Source organism: Kogia breviceps, chromosome 2 (genome assembly GCF_026419965.1).
Source record: "Kogia breviceps isolate mKogBre1 chromosome 2, mKogBre1 haplotype 1, whole genome shotgun sequence".
Taxonomy (NCBI): domain Eukaryota; kingdom Metazoa; phylum Chordata; class Mammalia; order Artiodactyla; family Physeteridae; genus Kogia; species Kogia breviceps.
The window spans coordinates 19,467,813-19,491,898 of record NC_081311.1 but is presented as its reverse complement, the minus strand read 5'-3'; the positions used below and the strand labels follow the sequence as shown (position 1 = coordinate 19,491,898).

General features: G+C 42.3%; 1 protein-coding gene across 4 annotated transcripts in view; it reads left to right on the top strand.

Annotated features, from left to right (window-relative positions):
* The window catches only part of RBM20 (RNA binding motif protein 20), a 209,131-nt gene that overhangs the window by 5,643 nt on the left and 179,402 nt on the right, over positions 1–24,086 (top strand). Inside the window, exon 2 of one of the 4 annotated variants that reach the window (XM_067024694.1) lies at positions 2,438–2,543. The exons of the other annotated variants lie outside the window; for them this stretch is intronic. The gene's annotated coding sequence lies outside the window, so the exon portion shown is untranslated. The remainder of the gene's footprint in view (positions 1–2,437; positions 2,544–24,086) is intronic. 4 annotated transcript variants of the gene reach the window in all.

The window sequence follows — 24,086 nt, the reverse complement described above, 5'->3', positions numbered from 1 at the left end:
TTTTAGAAGGAATTTTGAAAATTTTAAACACCATCTTAAACTGCACGTAAGACAAGCATTCAGCAGGAGAAAACATCTGAGAAGATGAAGCGTTTACCCAAAACAGGGAAGGAGAGAGGGTGGGTTCTTTTCTTAGCATTCTGAAAAGTTTCTTTGCTTCATTAGAAAGCCTATTAGGGGTATTTTTTTTTTTTTTTTTAAGAAATTTTGCTTGAGGGTTTGTTGTGATAAGTATTTTTATTTATTTATTTATTTATTTTTAAAGAAACCCAGATGTTTATTACATTTGTAACATAAACTTATAGCATCTATGACTAGACTTGCTGTTAGATAACTCATAAGTACTGGTTTCCCCTCCCGTAATAATAGCTGAGAGACCTGTAACAGTCTGTTTCTCATGCTTTTTTTTTTTTTTTTTTTTTTTTTTTTTTTTGCGGTACGCGGGCCTCTCACTGCCGCGGCCTCTCCTGTTTCGGAGCACAGGCTCCGGACGCGCAGGCTCTGCAGTCATGGCTCATGGGCCCAGCCGCTCCGCGGCATGTGGGATCCTCCCGGACCGGGGCACGAACCCGTGTCTCCTGCATCAGCAGGCGGACTCTCAACCACTGCGCCACCAGGGAAGCCCAATGATAAGTATTTTTAGATAGTAAGTGTAGCCATCCAGTTTTGAGTTTTTCTCAAGTTGCCAAAGAGATCAGTATTATGAAATGTAGTACATTATTCCCATTAGTCACAGTAAATGACTCTACCTATGGTGTACAGAGCTGTTCTAATGCCAGTGCTGCAGGAGAAAAAAAGTCAAATTTTGTTACCCATTCTCTTCTTCTATCCACTTATTCTTTTGTTACCAGTTTAACAGTTTATCAAATTAATAATTTTAAAAGCCCATATCTGTCAGTTGGAATGTGGACTCTGATCTGTTAAGATCTCTTTGCCTATGCATGTAAGTCACCAGGGGGGGAAAATAATCCCACCAGGATTGACTCACAGTGAAATGATTCCCCCATCATCCAGTTTCTCTCTCTCTCTCTCTCTGATTTATTTTTCTTTTGGCTGTAGGTTCTTCAACTAAACTAATATTTCTTTCCCCCCCCACAGCAACTAGTCCTCAAGTAAACAAACCAATATAGTTCAATTCAAAGCTTTGATAAACAAGAGTCTACAAAATGTTAGGAACTGAGATCTAACCAAGGGATAGAATTAAAACAGACTGAACTAAACTTGGAAAGCAAGAATGGAAGAAGCTTGAGATAGTGGAGTTAAAACTCCAAAGACAAATTCAGAGGTAGGGCTCCCCCTCCCTCCATCCTGCTTGGTCCCCCTGTTAGGCAAAAGCTTGAAGGGGTCTCCTGTGCCACAAAAATCCCACTTAATCTGATTTCTTATTTCCTGCCACAGTCATTATTTTGCTTGGGATGGTCTAGCTGATACAATTTCGTGTATTTTAACAGGGGAGGTTGCTGTGGATCCACAGCTGCTGTGAGTGACTGGTAGCTATGTTTAGAAGAGCGTGTTGAAAAGTTTTGCAGAAAAGAAAGTGGTCCTTATTCCAGAATCGGGGCAAAAGACCATAATTAGTGGCTTGTAGAAAGGAGCACATGGCAATTCCCTTTCTGGTTAATGAACCTGGCTGGGTCTTGGTGATGTGTGTGTTGTTATGGAAGCCTCATATTTCTTGTTCCCACCAGTGAGAAGACTGGGAAATCCTGACTTTAACTGAGGAGGCACATTTTTCCATCAGGAATGTGAATATGGTTTCCAGCCACCATCAAGGGGGTATTGGCGGTGGGCTGGTGTCTTGCCTGGCTCAACGGTGGTCACTGTTTAAATTCCGCCCAACTAAGGTTTCAGTCTTCGACATTTACAAGACAGCAAGTGTGGGGTATTTTGGATTTAATGCGTATGTCCATCTTATAGGATAAAGTCTTTACAGTGGCAGAAGTTACAGCCCAGTTAATTCATCCTCCCCTTTCCTACAATTCCTGTTGGATTTTATAAGATAAATAAGTCCCTTGATGGTTTAAAAGGCAACTTTTCCAACTTGCTAACAGCAGCTCTGTCAGTGGGATGGTACATATGGATGTGAATGTACTTTATGAGTAAAAAGGGAGCTGTTAAGCAAGTTGTATGAGGATGTGTTAATAACCAGTTTGCCAAATAAATCTTTCCATATGTTCAGAAACAAAAGGCCCGGGGTTGTGCCTGTGTTTGGGGGTGGTTTTCACCCCATGAAGATAGTTTTCACGCCACTTTTCCCTTCTTTAATGTGGGTATTTGCTTCAGGGATGCACCAGGGCCATTTACTACTGCCCTTTCTTTGCACCTGCTTTCTCTCCATCACAGTGACGACCCACCAGTTCTCAGTTGCCACTTCTACTCTGGTCCGAACCTAGAAACCTCCGTTCACAGCTGTCTGAACATCTTAAATGTTTTTCAGTTGTGCAGCTTGTCTATAGACTTGTCTTCCAGATATGCTTTTGGTTCTTATTGGACCCACCCTTCAACCTGACCTCCAGCGTCATGATGCTGAAAGAGTAGACAAGGTAATATATATTTTAAAGGTGTGTTCATTTCACGAAGTTACTTCTTTTGCTTTATTTTGAATTCATTATTGAATAGAATGACAGGTAGGATCTTCCCAGTGTTGTCAAATGTAAAATGAGCATCTTTGTTTTAAATTAATTATTGGGTTTCTGACAAAGAGGGTCAGAGAGGAAAAGGAAACCCTGGATTGGGAGTAGGTGATCTGGACAAGCCAATTAACCTTCCTAATCCGGCTTCTCCAGAGATTGGAGAAATGATTGGTGTCAGTTCCGTCCAATAGTAAAATTATGTGAATCCCCGGGAATATTGCCGAGTGATTATCACTGTAGAATGCCTCCGCTCGCCTCCTACACATCTGATGGAGAATGAGTTACATTTTAATCAAGGGCATAGGTACATGTTTGTGAGATTGATCCCTCACAGAAACAACAATAACCACAAAAAGAGAATTAAAAGCTTTCTCCAACGCTTGCAAAGTATATTTGGATCAGTGACATAATTTTAAGACGGAAAAGTAGACGCTAATGTCAGTGAAAAGGAGGGCGTTTCATACTGTTTTCTAATTATTACAAACTTTAAAAAATAAAAACAATTATTTTGGAACGTTAATTATTTTGGAATCTTAAAGTGAACAGTTGAGTTTGCAAAAAGAGTACTGTTCTCAATTCGGGAGACAGATCCAGTAATTTTCATGTGTCTAAATTTGATTGTATTAAACACAGGCAGGTGGGAGTGTGTTTGGTGACGTTATTATTTTTAGAGGCAGAAAACATAAGCGTAGGCTGACAGATGTTTCTAAGAGCCTACCAGCTGCCCCAAGTAGGACTTGGTAAGTGATGCTGTGTGTTCAGTTACCAGAGTGTGGGCTGCACCCAGAGCTCATGGCCAAAAAACACTTTGCAAAGAGATTATGGTTATCCAAAAACTGGGCCTCAGGTTTCCGTGTGGCCTCCTTGAATCGAAGAGACCAAATATTGTTTCCAGAGCCTTCTAAAGACCGGGTCTCCTCGGGCCCCTACATCCTCCTGGGCTGGCAGGGTTGCTGATAGTCTGGAGTTATGGAGAACCTTTATTTGATACTTGAAAAGAGATTTTTTAACTTTCTGTATGAAAAGGGAGAGGCGTTGTGTGATTAAATCTTGATTTAGAGACTTTACATAATGAGGATGAACATAAGATATTTATTGCAGCATTGTCTAGAAGAGCGGAAAATTAGAAACCACCCAGATGTTTCTCACTGAGAAAATAAATCATGTGCATGTATAACATCATGTACCATTCAGCCATTAGAATGGTGCCATTATTCTATATTTATTAATATGGAATATAAACCATATAACATTCTTAACTAAAAAAAATTGCAAGCAGCATGTATACAGGGATCTCATGTTTTTTAAAAAATGTATATGAGCATGTGCCAGTGCCTGCAAGCCTAGAAAAGCATCTAAAGAACAAATATAAAGACAGTAACAGTGGTGCTAACTCTAGGTGGCGTAATTATAGTGGTTTGTCTTTTTTTTCGTTTTTTTAAAAAAATTAATTATTTAATTTAATTTTTTGGCTTCATTGGGTCTTCATTGCTGCATGTGGGCTTTTCTCTAGTTGGGGTGAGCGGGGGTTTCTCATAGTGGTAGCTTCTCTTGTTGCAGAGCATGGGCTCTAGTCACACGGGCTTCAGTAATTGTGGCTTGTGGGCTCAGTAGTTGTGGCTCGTGGGCTCTAGAGCGCAGGCTCAGTAGTCGTGGCTCACAGGCCCAGTTGCTTTGTGGCATGTGGGATCTTCCCGGACCAGGGCTTGAACTTGTGTCCCCCTGCATTGGCAGGAAGATTCTTAACCACTGTGCCACCAGGGAATCCCTTCTTTTTGTACTTTTTTTTTTTTTTTTGGTGAGCGTGTATTAATTTTCTAATCAGAGGAAGAAAACTACTTGCATTTTTATTTATTTAAATTTTTTAAAAATGAAATCTCTAATTATTTTTCTAAAACTTTCTTTTTTTATATAAATGTATTTATTTTATTTATTTATTTTTGGCTGCATTGAGTCTTTGTTGCTGCATGCGGGCTTTCTCTAGTTGCGGTGAGCGGGGGCTACTCTTCGTTGTGGTGCACGGGCTTCTCATTGAAGTGGCTTCTCTTGTTGCGGAGCATCGGCTTTAGGCGTGCGGGCTTCAATAGTTGTGGCTCGTGGGCTCTAGAGCGCAGGCTCAGTAGTTGTGGCGCATGGGCTTAGTTGCTCTGTGGCATGTGGGATCTTCCCAGACCAGGGCTCGAACCTGTGTCCTCTGCATTGGCAGACGGATTCTTAACCACTGTGCCACCAGGGAAGCCCACTACTTGCATTTTTAAAAACAAAAATAGGAATAGACTTTTCACGTTGGCCTTGCACATTGTCTTTGCACATTGTCTTTAAGACTGAATGAGCCATTAGCATCTTAGATTTTAGACCTGGGAGGCATCTGAAAGCTGCTTTAGCCCAGCCCTCCTGTTTTTCTAGGTAAGGCAAGTGAGCATGGGAGAAGTCAAGAGAATTGTTTGAGGTCACACAGCAAGGTAATGGGCAGGCTGGGATAAGAATCCTTATATTTCCGTCTATTGTGTTTTCTGCTATTTGCCCTTTTTTCTGCCTGGAAATGGGAGAGAGAGAAATGGAGAACATTCATAAACTGACCTTTTATCTGCTGGCTCTAGTCTGCTCAGCCCCTGAAAGAGAATTTTGAAAAGCATCTTTGGGTATGTTATCTCCTCCCATATCTCCCCCCAAAGGTCTTTCTGCACGTGGGGGTAGACTGGTTCTCTCTGGGGCGTCTCATGCTCTGTTCCATCCTTCCAAACAGAAGCAGAGCGTCACATATTTTTCTCCTGAGCATTTGAAAGTAAATTACATCACCATAATTCTGCTATCATATCTAAGAAAATTAGTCTTACTTAAATTAGTTTTCTAATAAACACTTGATTTTTTTACTTTTTCCAGTTGTCAGAAAAATGTCTCATCTAGCGATTTTCAATTTCAAACCCCCCTGGTTCAAGTTCACAGTGCATTTGTTTGTCTATGATGTCTCTTTTTTTTTTTTAGCGGTACGCAGGCCTCTCACTGTTGTGGCCTCTCCCGTTGCGGAGCACAGGCTCAGCGGCCATGGCTCACGGGCCCAGCCGCTCCACGGCATGTGGGATCTTCCCAGACCGAGGCACGAACCCGTGTCCCCTGCATCAGCAGGCAGACTCCCGACCACTGCGCCACCAGGGAAGCCCTATGATGTCTCTTTTAATGTAGCAAGTGTACCTGCTCTTTTCTGCTCTTCGTGACCAAAGATTCCATGCTAGTTGTCTTGTAGAATGAACCACGATCTGGTTGTGTCTGTTGTTTCCTCATGACCAGATTCAGGTTCAGCACTTTGGCAAGGATCCACATACAATGGGTAATGTGTGTTCCGCTAAGTTTGATCCCTTGTTTAACGTGGTCACCGCCAGATCTCTCTATCACTACGGGACATTTTTCTCTTTGTGATTAGTAAGTTGTCTTTGGGAGTGATACCCCGAGACCCTCTGAATATCCTGTTTCCCAACAAACTTTCAGCTAGTGGTGTTATCTTTTAATTTGACCATATTTTTTTAAAAAAACTCCTCAATGAAATATGTGGACCTGGAACAATAACTACCTATCACTTTATTTATTTTTATTTATTTATTTATTTTTTTTGCGGTACGCGGGCCTCTCACTGTTGTGGCCTCTCCCGTTGCGGAGCACAGGCTCCGGACGCACAGGCTCAGCGGCCACGGCTCACGGGCCCAGCCGCTCCGCGGCATGTGGGATCTTCCCGGACCGGGGCACGAACCCGCGTCCCCTGCATCGGCAGGCGGACTCTCAACCACTGCGCCACCAGGGAAGCCCCCTACCTATCACTTTAGAATGGATTAGTTTAGATATGCAGGTTGAATCAGACAGCCTTGAAAATATGTGTTGTACCAGCCCGTAGATATAATTTGGATCATCTGGCTTTTTCTCATCTTGACTCGATAGGAACTTAATTGATGGGCCTGCCACTTTCCATTTAACCCCTCCAGTAGATATTCATTCTATCCCAGGCTGCAGTACTTTTTAATGTCCATACAAAGTGAATATATAAATCTGTTTTAATGCTGAAGGCAGTGAATGGGCAGTATGTAATTTTTGCTAGCTCGCACAATTTTGGGGGCATCCTCAAAGCTCTGTTGACTCTTTGCAGAAACCTTTTATCCCCCTTTTTGAAATCACTATGTGAAGACGATTTTAAAAATGACTGATGACTTGCCCTGGAACCTAAACTGGATGAGTCCTTGAGCTGGTCTGTGACTACCAGTTTGTTCGTGCTTTTCAGACTTAAATTACTCAGCTATTTTTGCCTTTTCCAGATTAGTACTCTTATTTTCATGCACAAAATATGTATGGGTGGGGAAAGTGGTGTGGAGTAATGAAAAGAATCAGGAGCAGGCATGCTGTATGTTCTACATTCAGCTTTGCCACCACTAACCCTGAGCCTCAATGTTCTCATCTGTAAAAGGGAATAGTAATAATAACATGAATAACAACTAACATTTATTGAGTGATTCCTGTGTGTCAGCTACTAGTCTAAGCACTTTATATATGTATAATCCATTTAATCATTTAATCCAACAATAATCCTGTGAGGCTAGTGCTGTTACTCTCCCCATTTTACAGATGAAGAAATCAAGTCACAAACTTAAAAGGACTCAACAAAGCTAAGAAAAATAGTATTTATGAAAGAACTGGTGGGGTGGGGCTGGGATAGGGGGATGTTGTTATATAATACAGGTTCATGTCATCTCTATGTAAATATCTACATCCTCAAAATAATTTATAGAAAACCCATCATTTGCAAAGAAAATATTATGGAAAAGACTGCTGAAATAAATTTGAAACTAGGCCAAATTTAATTTGAGACAAACTAAGCAGTCCAATTAAAAACCCCCCTTTTCCGTTTCTTGTAGCTTTAAGTATTCCTTTTTGATTTTGAAATCCTCATCCCAATTTAAATTCCATGAGCAAATCTGACTCTGGCATTTGATTCACTGTCTTATTCTGCTTGTTATACATGTTAGGCAAGATCTGAATTTGATGCTTATGGAGAGTATATAAACACTAATCACTCAGAATGTGCTAAAATAATAACATATGATCATTTGATTTGCAAAGTGAGCCTCTGCCAGACCATTTTTGAACCAGTTCAAAAAACCAGGATTCAGCGGTGATTAAAGTGTCCTAGGCTCCTATTAATAGCAAAAAGAATTTGACTTGAAACATGGCCACATCAAGCTCGCTTAGTCTCCACCAGACATACTCTTGAATGGTTTTAGCAGACATTGTTACAGGTGTTCTTTTGCTTTAAGAAACCGTTGAATGTAAAAAGCAGAGTTAATAGAATCAATAAATCAGGGAAAGACTGTTTGCTTTTGACCTTCAAAAGGGGTTATAGGGCTTCCCTGGTGGCGCAGTGGTTGGGAGTCCGCCTGCCGATGCAGGGGGAACGCGGGTTAGTGCCCCGGTCCGGGAGGATCCCACATGCCGCGGAGCGGCTGGGCCCGTGAGCCATGGCCGCTGAGCCTGCGCGTCCGGAGCCTGTGCTCCGCAACGGGAAAGGCCACAGCAGTGAGAGGCCTGCGTACAGAAAAAAAAAAGGGGGGGGGTGGTTATAGCAAAGATCCTTTAAACAGTGAGTCCTCAGTGTATTTAGAAATTTAATAAGTCTAAGAATTTAGAAGTCCAGTGATAATTTTTTGGTCTTTTTTTTTTTCAATTTTACAGAGGTATAATGGAAGTACACTAAGCTGTACATCTTTAAAGCATCAATCAAACAATAAAGATAGTAAGAGTTTCTTCATGCCTTTTATAATTTATCCTTCTCTGTTTCCCTTAAGCCCCTTCCTCTCAAGCTACTAGTGACCTGCTTTCTAGCACTATAGATGAGTTTGCATTTTCTAGAATTTCATACAAATGAAATCACAGTATGCACTCCTTTTGTTGCCTGGCTCTTTCACTCAGCATAATGATTTCTGGGGAAATAATATTTTTTAAAACTGTGATAAAATACGTGTAACATTAACCATTTTCACTATTTTAAAGTGTAATTTAGTGGTTTCAAGTACATTCACAATGTTGTTTAACAGCTACTACTATCTAGTTCCAGAACATTTGCATCACCCCGAAGGGAAGCCCTGTCTCCATTAAGCAGTTATTTCCCATTCCCTCGTCTCCCAGGCCTTTGGCAACCACTAATCTGCTTTTGACTGTCTCTATGGACTTGCCTATTCTAGACAGTTCATATAAATGAAATAATACAATATGTGGCCTTTTGTATCAGGCTTTCTTTCACTTAGCATAATGTTTTCAAGGTTCATCCATGTTGTAACATGTATCAGTACTTCATTCCTTTTTATTGCTGAGTAAAATTCCATTGTATGGATAGACAGTGTTTTGTTTTTCCATCCATCAGTTGATGGAGTTGGGCTGTTTCCATCTTTTGACTATGATGAGTAATGCTGCTATGAATTTTGTGTGCAAATGTTTGCTTGAACATCTGTTTCCAATTCTTTTGGGTATGTATCTTGAAGTGGAGTTGCTGAGTCATATAGTAATTCTCTGTTTAATTTATTGAGGAGCTTCCAAACTGTTTTCCAAGTGGCTGCACCATTTTACATTCCCACCAGCAGTGAATGAGGGTTCCAGTTTCTCCACAACCTTGCCAACACTTGTTATTTTCTGGTTTTTTTTTTTATAATTATGGCCATCCTAGTGGGTATGAAGTAGTATCTCATGGTGGTTTTGATTTGCATTTCCCTAATGACTAATGATGTTGAGCATCTTTTCATGTGCTTGTTGTATTTATATCTTCTTTAGAGAAATGTCTGTTCAAGTCCTTTGTCTTTTTTTAAACTGAGATGTTTATTTTTTTTATTTTTTATTTTTTTTTTGCGGTACGCGGACCTTTCCCTGTTGCGGCCTCTCCTGTTGCGGAGCACCGGCTCCGGACGCGCAGGCGCAGCGGCCATGGCTCACGGGCCCAGCTGCTCCGCGGCATGTGGCATCCTCCCGGACCGGGGCACGAACCCATGTCCCCTGCATCGGCAGGCAGACCCTCAACCACCGCACCAACAGGGAAGCCCAAGATGTTTATCTTTTTGATGTGAAATTGTGTGTCCTTTATAAATTCTGGATACAAGACCCTTATCAGATAGATGATTTGCAAGTACTTTCTCCCTGTGGGTTTTTTTTCTGCATACGATTTTAAGGTTCATCTGTTCTTTTGCATATATCAAAAGTTTGGTCCTTTTTTATTGCTGAGTGGTATTCTATTTTATGGATATGTCATAAATTATTTATCCACTCACCTGTCGATGGACATTTGGGATGTTTCTAATTTTTTGGCTATTACAAATAAAGCTATATGAATATTCCTTTGCAAGTTTTAAAGTGGACATGTCTTTTAGTTTTCTTGGGTAAATATCTAGGCCAATGATAATTTAACCTTTTGGGAGCACAGATGTTATACGTAAGAATTTTTTTTTTTTTTCGTGGCCCCTGCCTCCCGACCGCCAGGCGCCCAAGAATCTTTTTTTTTTTTTTTTTTTGGTTGAAAACACCTTTGAATTTTTATGACTGTGTCTTTGAATGGAACTTATTAATATGAGCTTTCAAGGCTTTTAAAGAACACACACTTTATCATCTAAGTTTTCAGTGTCAGTTACTCATTAGCTTCGTTTATTTTCCTTCTATTGGTGACTCTTCCTTCAATAATTTTTCATTTGACAACTAATTATTACCGTGGAAATTGGGATACAAGATGGATAAGAAAACAAAACTTCAAGCTGAAAGGCACCCTAGAGATCCTCTAATTCAATGATCTTGTTTTGTAGAAAAGGAAGCCAAGTCCAGAAGGAAGACCAGATTTACCAAAGACCACTCAGCTGTCAGAGAAGTTAAGTGAGCAGAGAAAACATATGTGCCTGTGAGGGTAACTTTAAAGTCTTCTAGAGACGAGGGGTCTACAGATGCAACAGTGCAGGGGGTGAGTGGACAGCACTGCTTTCCCGCCATGCTGTACAGTTCACAAGGCACTGTTAATCCTCCAACAACCCTGTGAAGTAGGTAGGGATTAAATAAGTACTAGTAGCTCAGGGTCCTCAAGCCAGCGACTGGAGAGCCCAGGCTCAGAGCCAGGCCCTCTGACCCATTCCAACTTGCGCTGCCCCCTTCCTTCAGAACTCCCTACCCACATTTCGGGCCCACTGCCGCAGCCTCAGGCCTCTCAGCTTCTCCCCTGCCTCCAATGGAGCCTGTCCTCAGACTGTTCTTTTCTCCATACCAGCACAGCCTTCGCCTTGTCATCTGCTTACTTACAGCCCTGTGGTACCTTCTCATTGCCTGTAGCTCAAGATTCAGATGCTGAGAATCCTCTTCTGGCCCCACCCCCACTAGCTCTCCAGTCTGGACTTGCTGTTCTTCTGGCTCCGCCCCCACTAGCTCTCCAGTCTGGACTTGCTGTTCTTCTGGCCCCGCCCCCACTAGTTCTCCAGTCTGGACTTGCTGTGCTGTCTTGGCTGCCCTCCTGCTTCGCCCACCTGAACCACCTTCTCTGTCCTCAACTGGAACATGCCTTTTGTCTTCATGGATTCTGCTGACTCCCCTCTTCTAGGGAGATTTCCCTGGCCCCAGGCAGGAAGGGGGCGTTGGGTGCCTGTTTCCTATCATGCTCCATGGCCTCCACTGTAGCATTTACCCCGTGCTCACCTCTTGTGGATCTCCTCTAAAGGCCCTGCCACGTCCTTGCAGGCAGGGCCACTGTTGTTCATCTTGGTGTCCTCAGCACCTGGCAGGGTCCCTGGCACATAGTTTGTTGAACACCTGAGAGAAGGAGCAAGTTACCTGCAACCTAACTTTTGATCTCAGTGACTTTGTGATGAGAAAATCCACTCATCACAGGAGGGTCTGATGGCTGAGAACTGATGTGAGACCAAAGCTTGGTTTTCTCCAACTTTGTTTGGGCTGCCAGCCTGAAAGGGCTAGAGAGACACAACTAGTCTGCCTTTGTTTGGCGAGGTGGGATAAGTGGTGGTGTGTGAGGGAGCCACAAACTCAGGCAGCAAGAAGCCCAGGCTCTGGTCTGGGCTCCACCTTCAAGGCACACGTGAGCCGAGGTGCAGGGCTTCTGAGAGAGTGTGGGCTTCATACAGGACGTGGGGTTGAGTGTAACAGTCAGCGACATGACACAGGGACAGGAATATAGGAAGGACATGCTGAATACATGTTTGTCATAGCGTATGTAACCTGGCTTTCTGTCTCACTCGGCCATCTCCAGCCAGGGGCCTAATTGTGCTTTTAAAGGTACAGGCAGTCTCCAGGCTGAATTTCTTTTGTGAGATTCAGTTCAAATAGGGGAGATGGTGGACATGACCACCTGGAACACCCCTTAAGCCCCATGGCATCAAAGTTTTCAACAAGCAGAAATTCTGATGACAAAAAATGGTTTTTAAGCCCTACGTGAACACTCTACTTATTTCAAGCAATTTCTAGAACAACACAACTCAAGACAACTGCAGCATTCGGATACTTTATTATTACCTTGACATTGTGATAACAACAGTTTAATTGTGGCAATGGTAATGACAGTTGACCCGTGGCAGCTGCAAAAAGGAGTTGCCCAGAAAATAAGTTATGTGCCATGATTTGCCACTGAGATCCACTCTGACCACCCTATTTAAATTGCATCCTGCATCTTCCAGTCCAAACTCCCTTACTTTGTTCTGTTTTTTTCCATAGCACTTGTTATCTTCAAACAAACTATCATTTACTTATTTTACTTATTTATTATGTTTTTATTGTCTATTACATTTCCTCCCATCCTGCCTATGCTGGGGAGTTTTATCCAGTGATTTACACCCCCAGCCCCCAAGAACAATACCTGGTTCCTAGAAGCAGCTCACCAAATATTTGTTGAATGACTAGATGAAATGCCAAGCTTAGTCATTGACACATGGTGACATCTGTTTCCTGTCTGAGCCCACCTAGGATGTGAACTCTGGGGGCTGCAGGATCTGAGTTTTGTGATTCAGGAAACTGAAATGAAGGGGCAAGAAGTTAGAGGATCATAACCTCTGCTCCTGTGTGGTTCTTGGAAGTAAGAGAAGGTGCAGAACCTGGGCTCCTCCCCCTGGACCTGGCATCATGAGTTGGTGCTCTTATCATGGCTTGGCTCCAGCAGTGGCCAGGCCCATTGGGCTCTCTTTGGCAGAGATCAGAGCTGTGCGCTTGGTGGAATCTTGATGTTGGACGAAGAGCAACAGGGCCAGGTCTCGCTCAGTCCCTTGAAACGGGGATGTACTCTATCCCATGTCCAGCAACAGGGGATTAATAAATAAATATGGCTGTAACCTCCTGCACTGTAAGGGTCATCTCTGTATGCTGTACCAGAGAAATCCTGAAGATATATCAAGAGAAAAAAGCAGGGTGCAGGAAGTGTGCATAGTTGGCTAGCTTTTGTGTAAGAAAAGGGGAGAATAGGAACATATATAATATTATTATGTAAAATATATGTATATATTATGTATAACATTTACATATTCTTAAAAATATAAATATATATTCACATCTTCCTTTGTTGCATAAAAATTACTGGAAGAATAAACAAAAAGAAGACCTGATAAAATGATTACCTCTGAGTGCAGGTGGAGAAGAGGGTTGAGTGGGTAGAGGGTGTGAGAGTGAGACTTCATTGTAGCAGGTACTGTAGTGCGGGGGGGATGGAGGGTGGAGGAGGAGGGTCCAGGAAGGACCAGCCCAGATGTCTGAGGAGGTCATCCTGAGCTGATTCTGAGTCTGTGCCTAAGGGCTTGTCAAGTGGATGGGGGAGGGTGGGGTCTAGATGGAGGTGGGAGAAGAGATGCATTTTCAGAGATGGGAAAAAACGTGGTGAACTGGGAGCCTCAGCGTAATTCCACTTGACTGGAGGTCAGAGTGTATTTTTAACTAATGGGCACGGCTATGGGATGGAGTGGCTGGGAATGGAGAGAGCTGAGGATGTAAAAAAAGGCAGGGTGCTGGTGATACAGAACTGTGTTTCTCAAGGTAAGGAGTTTGGATGTTATCTTTTGAGTAGTCATTTGTAAGCAGGGGTCTGATGTAATGCGATTGGTGTTCTGGAAAGATTACATGGGTATTGGAGAAGGGAGGATAATTGGCAGAGTTGTGTGTGTGTGTGTGTGTGTGTGTGTGTGTGTGTAGGCGTGCCCGTAGAGATGGGGAATGTCAGTTGGGAGGCCCCTGCACTAGTTGGACGACAGGTGATGAGGGTCTGAAACATAGAAGCACTGCAGCACAACCGTTAAAGGTAGGTATTGGAGTTGGAATGCCTGGTATGCATCCTGGCTCCCTACTTGCTTGCTAGCTGTGTGACCTTGAACAAATTACTTAACCTCTCTGCTCTTTCATTTCTTCAGGTGTGAAATGGGGCTGATAGGGCATCCACCTCATAGTGTTATTGTGAGGAGTGAATGAGATAAGTGCCTAATCTCAGACGCTGGGAGGATACTGTAGGGAAAGGGGTGCTCAGGGGAGATGATCTTCAGTGGTGTGGGTGCGGATAGGAGCCAGCACCCGCCTGTGGTACCATCGCAATCCTCATCAAATCTGTGATTTGTTAAAAGGAGGGAAGGAGACCAGGAAAGGAGAGAGCACTGAGAAGCCCCCTGCTCCCCACCCATGAACTTTGAGTTTTCAGTTCAGGGCACTACGTGTAGTTCACAAAGACCTAAACTAACCTATGATATTTTCAATCCGAATATTTAATACTGTGCCTAACTTCTCTGACATAGAAAGAATTATGTGTAAACTGTGTATTTAAGTCAGAAAGGCAAGGGGTGAAGGCAGTTAGTTCCTTGAGCATGTCATTGCCCTTTCTCAAAGGAAATTTCCTTTGTCCAGAATGTGGAGAATTGAAATAGATGGGCTTCATTAAAACCCCTTTCAGGGATTTTAAATTAAGTCCCCTGAGATTTCAGAGATTTTTTAAAAAATATTAAAGTCAGCATGTAAAAATTATCACCTTATGGTGGGTATATAAAAATGGTACCACTGCTAAGGAGGGGAATTTGGCAATATTTAGCAAAATTACATGTACATTTTCTTTTGACCACACAATCCTGTTTATAGGATCTATCCCCAAAATACACAGGCAAAAATAGGAAAAGACGTATGCAGAAGGCTTTCTGTGGTGGCATTATTTGTAATAGCAGAAGACTGGAAACAACCCAAATGTCCATCAATAGGGAATGGGTTAAGTCAGCTATGGAACATCCATACAGTGGAGTTTTTTTGTTTTTTTTTTTTTTTGCGGTACGTGGGCCTCTCTGTTGTGGCCTCTTCCGTTGCAGAGCACAGGCTCCGGACGCGCAGGCTCAGCGGCCATGGCTCACGGGCCCAGCCGCTCCACGGCATGTGGGATCTTCCCGGACCGGGCTACGAACCCGTGTCCTCTGCATCGGCAGGCAGACGCTCAACCACTGCTCCACCAGGGAAGCCCCATACAGTGGGTTTCTATAGAGCTATAGAAAGGAAGGAGAATGATCTCTGTATCCAGCTACAGCTGTGGGATGATCTCCTGGGTATATTGTTAAGTGTAAAAAGCAGGGTGCAGAAATAATAGATAGCAGGTTACCTTTTATCTGAGAAATACATATATATTTGCTTGTAATTAAAAGAAATGAAAGAGTAAACCAATAAAATAGAGGGAGGGAGGAAATGGATGGATGGGTCAGGGATAGAATCTAGACTTCTTAAAATGTGTTTTGTTTTATAGATTTGACTTTGGAACCCTATAGATGTTTTCCTTAACTATAAACAAAATTTAATTAAAATAGAAAAAATAACCCCCCCAAATCAAGATTAAAATGAAATAAATTTATGTGTCAAGTTGGTAGCTTAATCACACAAATAATTATTCCACACAGCTTTAAAACACAGTAATTTGATTATACATCTCTAGTGGAAGATATCTTAAGGGCAAAACAAATTCACATAAATCTTAAGCTGTTTTCAGTAATACTGTTAGTAATAATATTGGTATTACCATTTGGAATCGATCACTTATATGTGTGTGTGTGTGTGTGTGTGTATGTATAGTAATTATGTTAAAATAATCAGAAAGCAATATTTTTAGCATAATAGAAAAGAGACAGCAATTTTATAATCAAAGATGTTAAGTAAAAATCCTGCAATCTGGGCTTCCCTGGTGGCGCAGTGGTTGAGAGTCCGCCTGCCGATATAGGGGACGCGGGTTCGTGCCCTGGTCCGGGAGGATCCCGCGTGCCGTGGAGCGGCTGGGCCCGTGGGCCGTGGCCGCTGGGCCTGCGCGTCCGGAGCCTGTGCTCCGCAACGGGAGAGGCCACGGCAGTGAGAGGCCCGCATACCCAAAAAAAAAAAAAAAAAAAAAAAAAAAAAAAATCCTGCAATCTTAAATTTAAATTGAAAATTTTGGTATGAACTCCTGATGTATTTTTCCCTTTAACAAATGAAAAAGTATTTCCTAAGTTTGTCCACTGAAAAGCCTAGAAATAAGGACCAACTCAGTAGCAATGAGCACCTGTAACATCCGGATTGTGGCCTCTAAATACAGTTCCCCACTAAAAGGGACTAAGAATCCTGAGAAAAATGGCTGATTCCAGGTCTGGAACAGGAAATGTACAAAATGAGTTGGCATATCTTGCATCAGAAAGCAAAGAAGCTATCAAAAGACCACTTGTGTCATGTCAAAAGGACTTTGGAGACAAGTTGAAGGGCCTCCTGGTGCCCAAATATGGAATAATTTGAGCATTAAAAAGAATAACTATAAGTGGATTCACATATACCAAACATGTTCCAAAGTGTAAAATTCATGAGTTAAAAATTCAATGATTTTTCACTGGAGAAGGTTGGGAAACCAACTCATTCTGAACACTGGCCAAGAAAGGGAAAGAATCAGACATTCCTTCTGTCCTTTCTGATTGGTTACCTTAGGGTATCCAAAGTGTAGATGAGGAAAAGTTCTTTTTTGTAGAAGAATTCTATCTAATAAATGCAAAAGGAATTATAGAATTGGAGCATCACTATTTTGTAACCCCTGGTGAAATAATGAATTTAGAGAACATGGTTATTAACTGGCTGCTAAAACATTAGGTGAAGCTGATGGGAAACTTTATAATGGGTGGATCAGGATGATGACATTTAAAGCTACTGATCAATCTTAATGTCACAAAAAAGACAGACTTTCAGGCATCATGTGCCTACTGATGGAGCAGGAAGTACACAGCGCCATCAAAAATAGAACCTGAATCTACGCCAGGCTTGAGATCTAACTATCTGTTTATAGGAAATAGGGGGACAGAGGAACATGTTAAAACAACACCACGGAGGTAAAAATCCACCAATTGGAACGTGGACATTCTTCAGGCCAGGAGACCTGTTTTCTTCAACAAATAAATTACAAGAGTAAGAAATGCAGGTGGTTTTATCTATGGGGCCTATGATCTTTGGATCTTAGCTGTAACAAACCAACTATTAAAAAACAAACTATGCCACAGGTCTAGAATACCTAACACATAGTAGGTGTTAAATAAATATTTTAAAAATTGCTATAGCAGAGAAACACAAGATCTAAAGGTAAAAATTCTAAAGTATCAAAAGCTCCCATGAAAGCTACTGGTTAGGTTTGATTAAATAAAGGCCTTTATTTTTACAGGTGATAGAATTGACTTTGATTTCTACAGTTTTTCATTCTGGCTGGTGCTTGCTATGGGGTAGAAATTAAGTGTAGTATGCACATATGAATAAAGTAGTATCCAAAACAAAAATCACTTAGGACGTTTGAACAGACTGGATATTGATGCTAAAGAATTATTTATTTATTTATAGTTGTGATAAAGATACTGAAATTATGTTAAAATTGAAATGATATTATATTTTAGAGCTAGATACCAAGGTATTTATAGATGAAATGATGTATCTGGAATTGGCTTCAAAATAATAGTGTGGAGGGTGGGAATGGGTAGGGGTACAGAGTAATAAACAAGGCGGACCAAAAGTTAGTAATTGTTGAAGCTGGGTGATGGGTACATGGGACTTCATTGTACTGTTTTCTCTACCTTTGTATAGTTAGAAAATTTCCATAATAAAAGTTAAAAAAAAAAGCTACCAGCTCAGTCATTTGGCCAATTCTGATTTCATCTGCTCCTGAATTTAATTTGGGGCTGTGGAGTATACCCTTGTTGAAGTCACTTGGCTAGCAAGAAGAAAGGCTGGGATGTGAACTCACATCTGTCTGGCCACAAAGCTCAAATCACGGTCTCTCCATTTTTCCCTGTATGTATGACCTTCTATGGCTCAGGCTATCATGGCATTGTTTAGATTGAGGGTTTGTAGGATTTTACAAGTGGCCGAAATATAAACGTGGAAAAATGGGGGCAAAAGCAAAATAAGAACCAAAAATCAGAACCGAAACATTAGAGCTGTCTTCCTTTGAGGGAGGGAAATTTACCCAAGTGAAAGGCAAGAAGGTGGAAAAAGATTGCATACCTTCCACCTTGACTTTGTTGGGCCTTTCCTGTTGCATCACCCTGGGTTTTGGATTGAGAGAGACCTGGTTAAAGCATGGCCCATCCCTTACTAACTGTGTGACCTTACTGTTCTGTGCCTCGGTTTCTTCAACCAATCTCATCTGGTTTTTGGGAGGATTATGTGAGTTTGTAAGGCCTCAAATGTTTATTCAGACAAGAAAGCAGAAGAGCAATTCACTGAGATCCTAAGAACCCTTAAGCTGGGCTGGGGATTGTGTGTTTGGAAGTGCCTTGTGACCTGGACGCACACACAACCCCCCAGCCCTAGCACTTTGTCCAGGACCTGGGGCAGCCTTGCCCAAGTTTGGAATTACCAATTAGCCTGGGTGAGGAGGCTCAGTGCTCTAGGGGTGGTAATTTTCCCACCTGGCCACACTTTATTTTGTTATGCGGCTTGATAGCCAAGGGCAGCTGGAGAGGATCCTTCTTCCGTGGGTCCATCAAAAGGTCCAGCTGGATAGCCAGAGGCCAGTTTTAACTTTGCCATCTTTGAGATTGGAAGGAAAAGGTGAAGTTGCTTGTCCTTTCTGAAGGAAGCATCACATTTTCTCTACCTTCTACCCTGTGCACCTCCTACAATCACAACCTGTCCCCCTTGCCTCACTAAATCTCATAACACACTGGGCTCCATCCTGGCAATGAGGATCTTTTCAGGAGCCCTTTGAAAGAGTTCCTGGGACATGGAAGCTACCTAAGTGTCCATCAACTGATGAATGGATAAAGAAGATGTGGCACATATATACAATGGAATATTACTCAGCCATAAAAAGAAATGAAACTGAGTTATTTGTAATGAGGTGGATAGACCTGGAGTCTGTCATACAGAGTGAAGTAAGTCAGAAGGAGAAAAACAAATACCGTATGCTAATGCATATATATGGAATCTAAGAAAAAAAATGTCATGAAGAGATTAGTGATAGGACAGGAATAAAACACAGACCTACTAGAGCATGGACTTGAGGATATGGGGAGGGGGAAGGGTAAGATGTGACGAAGTGAGAGAGTGGCAGGGACATATATACACTACCAAATGTAAAATAGATAGCTAGTGGGAAGCAGCCGCATAGCACAGGGAGATCACCTCTGTGCTTTGTGACCACTTAGAGGGGTGGGATAGGGAGGGTGAGAGGGAGGGTGACGCAAGAGGGAAGAGATACGGGAACATATGTATATGTATAACTGATGCACTTTGTTGTAAAGGAGAAACTAACACACTATTGTAAAACAGTTATACTCCAATAAAGATTTAAAAAAAATAAAATTAAAGAATGGAGGTAAAAAAAGTATTAAAAATAAATAATAAAATTAAAAAAAAATAAAATAAAGGAGTTCCTGGCGAATGCTCTTGGTTGAGGCACTTGGTCCCCTGTGAAGTGTCCAGGAGCCATACCTTGTGGTCTTTGATCGAGTGTGGTCTCTGATCCCTGGGTGTCGAGCTCACTTTCCCCCCCGCTGCATGTGACCGGCCCCCTTGCTGGGGGCTTGGGTGTGATGGAGCTGCTGGCCTGGGGAAGCTCAGCCAGAGGGAGCCCTGATTTACGAACTGTCTAGATTTAACTGAGGCTACAGCACTTTTATTAATAGAACATGCTGCACTTCCTTTTTATAAAAACATGAAGATCGCTGCCCTCAGGAAAATGCCTGGTGACTTTCTGTCTTTAGGGCATGTTCATCACCAGGCTAAAATTAAAAGTGAAGTCAGGTCCTTCTTGAGCCTATTTTTAACCAAGTTTAGCATATGAATGTGAACGTGAAGTCTTTCTTTAGATCTCCCTTAACTCAATTACTTACTTATGCCAAGCATTCCGCCTGGAATTCCGGAGCTGTGGCTGGGTCTACCTACAGGGGGAGGCCCAAAGGGAAATTAGGGGCACCTTGCTGATCTCCAGCTATCTGAGTTTGCCTGTCTTTGCCCATCCCAACTCCACTGAAAGTTATTAGGGAAGGTCAAGGAGGAGCTAGTCATTATACTGAAAAAAAAAAAAAAAAAAGGAAAAACCCACCAGCCAACCTACGGCCATTCTGTGATGCTTAGCTATCACGTAGCCCCTGATTGGTACATATTTTTCTAGGGGCCCCAATTTAGAAGCAGCCACTTGGGTGGAAGGGGAGACAAGGGATTGCAGGGGAGACTTTGTCGTTCAAGAAGAAAGTGTGATGGGCCCCTGCATACCAACAGAGACTTGGGACGACAGGTGGAGGGAGGGAGAGGGAAAAAAACTTAACAAGTGTCATTCCTGTCCGGAGAATTCATGATGAGTGCTGAGAGTGCTAGGGAAAACTTTCAGAAACCCTCTTAAATTCTCTTTGAAATCTTTTATTTTGGGGAGGGTGGGTATGCGGGCCTCTCACTGCTGTGGCCTCTTCCGTTGCGGAGCACAGGCTCCGGACGCGCAGGCTCAGCGGCCATGGCTCACGGGCCCAGCCGCTCCGCGGTATGTGGGATCTTCCCGGACCGGGGCACGAACCCGTGTCCCCTGAATCGGCAGGCGGATTCTCAACCACTGCGCCACCAGGGAAGCCCCAAATCCTGGCCCTTGTTTGTTTGTTTGAAAAGTGATTTTTATTTTTCTTTCTTTTTTTTGGCCGTGCCGAGAGGTTTGCGGGCTCTTAGATCCAGACCAGGGATTGAACCCGAGCCCTCGACAGTGAAAGAGGTCCTAACCACTGGACCGCCAGGGAATTCACAAAAAGCAATTTTTTAAAATAGTGATTTTATGCTAAAAAACATTGACAGTTGTTACAGGTTGTGTCATTTCTCTTTGCACTTTTACGCGAATTCAACTCCTGTTGTCCTGAACCCCTTTTAAGGTGTTGTCATTTTTAAGCAGAGGGAAAACTTCCTTCTCTTTTTTTGGTATGGCAGCAAAGCCATCGTGGAGGATAAGCAGATTAATTTAAAATACCAATTACTTTTGCTAATCCACTGATGGTGAGGTGGTTTACGGCTAGAGAACTTTGAAAATGTTTTCAGATAGAGTCTGAGAGGGGAGCATGGGGAAGAGGTGTGTGGGTGTGTGTGTCTGTGTGTGTCTGTGTGTGGTCATTTTACTTTGGGGAATAGGAAAGATATTTGACCAATGAGCTCCTTCCATATACTATTTGCATTTTCTGTTAAAAGCAATCAAAATGAAGTATGATGTGTTTATACGCCATTACCATCTGTCAGAAAAAAATCTCTTATAGATTTTTGCCTGCAATTCAACAAGCCATCTGCATGCTTTAATGTATCTTTTCAATAAAATTTTGGATTAAATTACAACACTTTTAGGCTCAGAAGTTTGTTTTCAATTCTGAAAACTTGGTACCTTCACTTGGTTGCAGTAAATTTTAAGGGACAGGCTCTCGCAGACAGACTGATATTTTGGGGTCTGTCCATTTAGTGAAAGAAGGTAGGGGCAGGGGTGGGAAGAGGTATACATTGCCTCAGTCTTTAAGTACAGTGACTGAAAGATGCTCTTCTTGTCTGAATAAGGCAGTTGCTTGGGATTTGGTGAACGGACAAACCCCTCATAAACAGACTTCCTGAATTCAAAATAACATGCCATTTCTTTTTTGTGGCCACACTGTGCAGCTCGTTGGATCTTAGTTCCCAGACCAGAGATTGAACCCGGGTCCTGGCAGAGAAAGCTTGGAGTCCTAGCCACTGGACCTCCAGGGAATTCCCTGCCATTTCTTTGAAACCATTCAATTTTACCCTATTCAATTGTTCCAGATATTTCTGTCTTACTTTTGACCTTGACTCAACATTATTCTTTAGTGAATTTAATGATTCATCCTATGAAACCTTTCCGTCTCACTTTGGTCGTTCTTGTTAAGGAGAGCATTTTGGTCTTGTTTTTTCTTTGCCTCAACTTGACCCCTTAGAGAAGCTAAGGATTTCACAACTTGGAGTTTCAGGGTGGATCCAAGAAATGGTCAGGATCACTCTCATCTCTTTCCCAGGGACTGTTGGGTGGTGCCTGGCAGATAGATCACAGATAGATCAGGAAGAGAAGAATGCGGCACATTCTGAAATTGTCCGAAATTTCTCACTTCTTTAGATCGTGTGCTTGTATGTGAAAGCCTCTGGCATTAGCCTTTGCTGCTTTCACTGTTATCATGATTTGTGGGATTGAGGCTGGGCCTGGAATCCCCACAGTGTTGTCTCAGCTGGAGTTCCCTAGCACAGCGGGCTGAGAGTGGTGCTAATTCCAGCTGCCAGCAGGATCCTCCTCCTTCCCTAGCTAGGGGGAGCCAGGCTCAGGGCCCATTTAAATACAATAGAACCATCCATTTGAAGCTTCTGAGGAATCAGAAGTTTCCTTCTGAATGCTCCAGGCTTGTGCAAATCTGGCTTATTCTCATAAATACTTTAAGACATACTTCCCTTTCTCCAGATTTTATTTATAACAGCTCTACTGTAACAATATAAAGGGAAATTTTTGAAAGAAAACAATTACCAGTGATCTCTTTGTCAGTCTCATTTATTTGCCTGTTTTGTCTCCATTCCTTTAATGTTCGGTCATGTGCATATATTTTGAAATAGTACTTGCAACTTTATTTTTTTCTACTTAACAGTATATTGTAAAAGTATTGTTTTTGCAGCTGCATCATCTTCATAATTTAATTTTCCATGACTGCTTGATATCCCACTGAGCTGATCTACCAAAATTGTATCTAATTTTTCACCAACTGATGGAAAATTATGGTTTCACTTTTTCACTCTTAATACTATAGTAATGGATATCTTCATACATGGAGCCTTGGAATGTTTCCCAGGAATGGGATTACTAGGTCAGAAGGTATGAGTATTTTCCTTGCTCTTAATATATTTGCCATGTTGCTTTACAATAAAGTTTTACCCGTTTACAAAGTCAGCAGTAACTTATGAGGGTATGAATTGCATATGAAACTCATGATTTTCACGAGGGGGTAGGAGAACCACTTTGCCTGGGGTTGAATCCCAGCTTTTCCACTTGCCACTTACCAGCTGTGTGTCCTTGGGCAAGTTATTTAACCTCTCTGTGCCTCATTTACATCTTCTGTAGAACCATGTGTGGGGATAACCATAGTACCTACCTCATGGGGCTATTATTAGGAATGAGTTAATATTTGTATAGTGCCTAGAAGAGAGTATTCAAAGTATTATGCACTGCTTGTTTGTAAAACACATCTCTCTAGTTCAAGATTTTAAAAGTTAATAGAAATAATGTTAACACTTTGTTTTTATATTTAAACGTGTTTGTTAACAGTATTTCTAAGTAACACCCCCTTTAAAATCTCTTTTTTGGAAAAGGTAGATTTTATAATGTTAATTTACAGAACAGACCCATTCTGGTGGGATTATTCACATTATTTAGGAGTTCTTAAATTTTTAAAAAATAAATTTATTTATTTATTTATTTCTGGCTGCGTTGGGTCTTCATTGCTGCTGGAGGGCTTCCTCTAGTTGTGGCGGGGGCTACTTTTCGTTGTGGTGTGCGGGCTTCTCATTGCAGTGGCTTCTCTTTGTTGCAGAGCAGGGCTGTAGGCGCATGGGCTTCAGTAGTTTTGGCTCGCGGGCTCTAGAGCACAGGCTCAGTAGTTGCTGAGCATGGGCTTAGTTGCTCCAGGGCATGTGGGATCTTCCTGGACCAGAGCTCAAACCCATGTCCCCTGAATTGGCAGGCAGATTCTTAACCACTGCGTCACCACGGGCGTCCCAGGAGTCCTTAAACTTTTAAAACTGAGATTCTGTATCCCTTTAGGTTCCGGTCTGAAGGTCAGATGTCAGCTGGGTGGGAAAGGCGCCGAGGCTGAAGGTCAGCCACCCATCTCTGAGGAATTGGAATGCTTAAATGGGACTTCCCCCTCTCCTTCCACCACGCTGGGAGGGGAGTGGAGTGGGCAAACACATGGGTATTTTAGGGCCTGTATTAGGGAA